The 5,844-nt window shown below is 42.2% G+C and overlaps 1 pseudogene; it reads right to left on the bottom strand.

Annotated features, from left to right (window-relative positions):
- Positions 1–1,793: 1,793 nt before the first annotated feature.
- On the bottom strand, positions 1,794–3,220 carry LOC101605885 (annotated as a pseudogene).
- Between the last annotated feature and the right edge of the window lie 2,624 nt (positions 3,221–5,844).

Here is a 5,844-nt window from a genome sequence, read left to right on the forward strand (position 1 = left end):
ATAGTGTGCGTTTACATGAGCTACCTTGTGAGCTGGATGCACATGGAACAGCTCTTTTCTGGAAAACTGTGGTCATGTAGAGAAGAGAAGGCAGCAAATCAAAGTCTCTGTGACAAGACCAGGGGAGCAGGCTGCTGCAATAGCAGCCTTTAAAGAGGCAGGCTAAGTCACCCCTGGTAACCCAGAAGAAGGTCTAATGATTACAAAACTTCACTCACCTCTCCCTAAGGCAATTAAGGTAAGCACACTCAACTGATGATCTTCAATTAAAGGTAGAGATTTTATCTTAATTTGATTTTTTTCTCTACAAACAAAAACCCTTTAAATTCTATATTTGTAAAATAATGAAGTGTTAAAATGCCTCTGTAACTTCTTGCCATACCTGCAGGCTGCTATTATGAGCCTTGCCTTTATGGTGCTTTAGTAGCCTGATACTGATTGTTACTTCACATTTGTCTAACACCCTCAGTAGAACAAAAAGTATAGTTGTCACAAAGCCAAAGCATGCATTTTCATACAAATGCATATTTTCTGAGTGTAACTCTGTAAGCTAAGGTGTGAATGATATTATAGGCCAATTAGATTTAAGTTTCTTACTGTGATCTGAATTTTATGCTAATAAGGTTTTGTCTTTTTTTTTTTAACTATGGTGTTGAAGATTGAGCCCAGGGCTTTGTGCACACTAGGAAAGCACTGTAACACTGAGCTTCATCCTTCTACCAAGACTGCCAACAAAGACATTGTTGAACTTTCCTAAACTAAAAGAAAAGTACATTAAATGCATGCTGACTGCTTATTCCCCATGTTGGGCTGTCACACCTCCATTTTCTCAGCTGTCCACACCCAAAACCACTGGTCTCCTTTGACTCCTTACACTCCACCTCACCAAGGTGTGTTCACCACATTCCTATATGGGATTCCCCTCCCTTGGCAAGAGGTTCCACTGAATCTCTCAACCAATGACTTCCTGTTTCTCATTCATCTATCTGACCTCACCAGACTTGAATTCAACCTTTTAAGATTTAATTTTAACTAAGTGTATTCTTTATTACAGGAATCATTCATAGCTTATTTGGGAAACATTCATATTTTATACAGGATGCACAAGTTTGGAGGAAGCAACTTAAAAACACACAATTATAGCTGCAACACTATCCTACCTGCATTGTGGTGATTATGTTGTTTAGTAATCTGTCCATTATATACAACTGGATTTTTAATCATGTTATTTACAGAGGGGCCAAAGCACTCATCTAAAGGTAAAGATGCTCGGGTTTAATGTGCACTTTCACAGCCCTATGAAAACACAACCATTATATATACTGTAAACATTACAGGGAATACAATCCATCTCTACCCATAGACATCAACCTCACAGGACCAACCATACAAGGTCTAAGGTAAGATGCCTGACTTTTTCCTTTTTAGGTAAACCCAAAGGTTTTGCTTTTCTTTTCACTCATTTCACATACAGTGTGAGTAGGGAAGCATTTCTGTAGCCCCTTTGAGGGACTGCCTGCAGCAAAGTCTGAGCTTTCTTCATGGCGACATGGCTTTGTCCATTGAGGATGGAGAAAACAGGAGAGTTATTCACAGCCTAGTGAGTCAAGCCATGGGTTGCCACCTTGGACCAAATGTGAGGCACCACTCTAAAACCTTGGGACCAGTTTTCCTCTACAATGGCAGTCCTGATGGACATGTTGGTTCCCGAAAGAGCGAGGCTGAAGCAGCAAACACTTGGTCTGCCTGCGTGGTTTGCAGTGTTGGAAATCAGTCCTTTGCCTCTCATGGAATTAGTATTCCACCTTGGTTTCACTCCCTCTTGCTTTCTTATTGATTGCCCGATTAAAGCTGTGGCAGTCAGGGACCTAGTGATTGTCGTGAAGCTCCAGCTTACATCCAGGAAAGCCCTTCTGAGACCGGTGGCAGCACATCCAGTACCCAGGCCCATAGGGCAGTGCCAAACAGCAGGGCTTGATGTATCGCCAGCATAGGGATGCATCCCCTTTCACATACTTTTCCTTACACTAATTGCGAGGATCCTCTCTGTAGCATGGTCTTGATCCCAGCGAGAATCTGCTGGCCTAATGTTGTAATATCAGATGATAAATTTAAAATAGCAGCAGGTACATTTAAGAGCCACCAAACTCCTGGTAGGAAGTAACCTGAAGATTTTCACCATGATGTGGTGGGGCAGACACACCTTGTACTGCTGAGGCTCCAGAAGCTGCTGGATCTTAAACCTGGTCTCCAAAAAGTCCTGCAACACCTGCTTCTTACTACTGGATGCCTCAAGCACCAGTAATATGCTTTCTACCACTGAGGCTGGTGGGCCAGGCTCAGCCAAAACACCTTTCTCTTGGGATGACTGATCACCCTCAGCATTATGAAGCTGGCTGGCCTCTGAACAACCATGGGGTGTGCTTTCATTCAAGTGGGCACATTCCAACTACTCCTGATCAGGAGACAACAAAAAAAAAAAAAAAATAGCATTCCTGGAAGAGGTTCGTCCTAGGAGTTTAAACTAGGAGGATGGTCTTTCTCTACTTGAGACACAGTTCTTTGCTTCTCTTCTTAGGATTTTGGTTAGTGAGTGGCACATGCTCTCTATTCATGCAACTGATGGCATCTTTAGGCAATTCAGTGGCTTGGAGACAGGTGTGAGAAGAAAAAAGTAATCCATCAAGTTCATCTGTCATTTCCACATCATACCTGCTGCTACTACTGCTGCTGCTGTTTATGGCAGTTTGCTGACCTGGCTCTAATTCTGCGCTGTCCATGTGGTAACTCACACCTGTTGGCAGTGAGGGACACACCATCACAAGCCTGGTTCCCCATGGAGCAATGAACAGCTGTTGAGGGTCCACCTTTCACAGACACATACTGCACAGAATCCACCTGGGCATCAGGTGACTCTGAGGTGCCTCATTTTCTCTGGCCTTCCTCAGACTGAGTGCCATTCTTAAGCAACACCCTGCTTACATTTCCACAGAAGCTGTTATTCCAAGTTCCCAGGCTCCCACTGTCTCTACCATTCCAGGCACTCAGACTCCAGCCTGGTTACCATGTCAAGGACATGGACAGGTTCACTCTGTGGTCTGCAAACCTCAGGATCAACCCTATTCGTGGATTCTTCACAAGCTCCTGGGGCAGTTATGGGGTCAGAGGCAGATTGTACACCTGTCTCCTGTTGCTTCATAGGAGTTCCCAGGGTGTCCATGCTAACTTCCAGAGGTCCTTCATTCTGCTGGACTCTCTAATATGGTTTTAGGTGTATAATGGATGCCACTCTGGATGTCAATAAAAACCTCAAATCGCCCTTGGTTTCCTGCCAGGAATAGATGGTAAGACCCTATTGCTGAAGATTCCATATATTTGGGCTGCAAGGCCACTGAGAAATCCTGCTGGAACTGAGCTGATAACCTCCTCCATGTAGAACAGCCAACAGAAAGCTGGATGTCCAGCTTTCCATTGTTAGGTATCCATTGTTAGGAGCTGGATGTCCAGCACTCAGGGCTGCTGCTGTTGCGAAGGGTCATGGGTCACCAATGACTGAGTGTGGGAGCCACTGGAAGGAAGTGTTCAGAGATTTGTCTATGTAGGATTTCTTAATTAGTTTCAATGAGGAAAACGAACTGAGTTTATTTACATCCAAGATGACTGGTTGAAACCCATAGGGCATATCTGTGACATTTCCAAAATGAAGGACCTGTGCTCCTCCTGTCCCTGAGGCAGCCCGGGCCCAATGCAGTGCTGACCGTGGCAGGCCTGACTCACTTCCTCGCAGCTCAGACAGGCAGAATGAGCACTCAGCGCTGCATGTAGCCCAATGCTGTCCTGGAAATCCATTTGTTTGGCTAAAATTGTGTGATATCACACGCTGGCCCAATCAAAGCTTGTCTGAAAGTGTATACTTTTTAATAAAAAGAAAATCTCCATGAGCAGCACTTTAATGCAAAACATGAGAGTTTAACTAAATATTAATATTAACATAATTTTAGTTATTAAAGTCACATAATTCTTCATGGATGTATTTGCTTTTACAGCTATTTGCATCTAAAACCTCCTGAAACAATATTACTTAAATAGCTGTGTAATAGTCTCCATCCAGAAGTCCAAATTTCCAGATTTTACTTTAAGTACTTGATAGAATTCATATGTACAAATAGCAATAAGCATAAATATATATTCTACACCAATTCTTTTACAAATAATGCATCAAAATGTATATTTATGATTTTTGTTATCTTTTTTTCTTTATATTTAATTTGTTTAAATTTCATTCCTATTTTCTTACATTGTGTAATTTCTTAGATTACCTGATGTGGTGGTTTGACTCAAGTGTCCCCTGTAAACTTATGTGTTCTGAATGCTAGGTTCCCAGCTGATGGTGATTTGAGAATTGGAGCCTCCTGGAGGGGGTGTACCATTGGGAGCAGGCTTATGGGTGTTACAGCCAGTTTTCCCTTGCCAGTGTTTGATGGGTTCTTCTGCTGATGTTGTCAATTTCATGTCATCATTTTTTCTTGCCATATTGGAGCTTCCCCTTGAGTCTATATGCCAAAATAAACCCTTTCCTTCCACAAGCTGCTCTTGATTGGGTGTTTTCTGCCAGCAAAGTGACGCCAACTACAAAAGTAAAATTGATAGCAATATGTGGGGTCATTGCTGCTAGAAACCTGACTGTGTGTTTTTCATTTGGCCTTTTGGAGATTATTTTTGAGAAGAATGTAGTAGGATTTGAAATCTTGACCTATGAGATGCCTTGCAGTGCTATAAGTGTACCAGCTGGGCCCTTTTGAGGTATGATGGGGTGGTTTTCTCCTTAGGATCTCTGTCTATCTGAAAAAATAGAAGCAGATTCTCCAATGGAGAGTAAAGTTAGCACCAGACAAATGAGGTAATCCTTATTTTTTAATAGAGAATTTAATAGGTGTAGGACCTCTTGTAGCCCACAATTGGTGGTAGTGTGATAATGGAGAGTGGGCTTATGTTTGGATATGGTTCTGACTTGTTTCCCAACTCCAACTATGGGTTTCGTACCACTGAGGGAATCAGTTAGCCAAATCAAAAGCAGTTGGTTTCCCACCATGGCTGTGTGCCACTATTACACTTGTGTGAGCATCACAACAGGTTATTTGCTGCTAAGTACATTAGACCTTGAGTTGCTTGGACAGATATTGCTCATTTTCTCCCAGTTGCCCATGTAGCACCTTCTGGCACTAGATGCACTGACTGTCTGGATACTGACTCTCTTCCAGCTTCCAGCCATGTCATTCCATGTTACATGTCAACTGCATATGGTGTCTTCAGCAGTATGGTCTTACCACTAACCTTTGGTGGGTCATCAAGGACTCTGACAGAAATCTGTCTTTCTAGCACTGGACAGGGTATGATAAAGACTGACCTTAATCTTCTACAGCTTCTTTCTCTCTCTTCTCTCTAACTCTTTTATATTAGTTATCTTTTCCTTCCTTTTCTTAGTGGGCACTGACCTGGAACTCCCAGTACTAGCATGTGGCTATCATCCACAATGAGCTTTTGATCAGAGAGACCTACAAGATGATACAATACTTTTAACTGGAGCTCTCAATCTTGACTTAGGTGTACTTGTGGTACTATACGTTCCATGGATTTTGGAAAGTGTATATATTCCACCATTATCAAACAGACTGATTTAAGTGCCCTAAAATTATCTTTGCTCAACATGTTCATCACTTCTCTTATACGGGTTAGTAACCACAGTTATGTTTGGTATCTGTGTTTTTTGCCTTTTCCCAAGTGACTTATAGGTGCAATCATGTAGTATATAGCCTCTTTATACTGGGTCCTTTCATGTAATAA

Source organism: Jaculus jaculus, chromosome 2 (genome assembly GCF_020740685.1).
Source record: "Jaculus jaculus isolate mJacJac1 chromosome 2, mJacJac1.mat.Y.cur, whole genome shotgun sequence".
In the NCBI taxonomy this organism is placed as follows: domain Eukaryota; kingdom Metazoa; phylum Chordata; class Mammalia; order Rodentia; family Dipodidae; genus Jaculus; species Jaculus jaculus.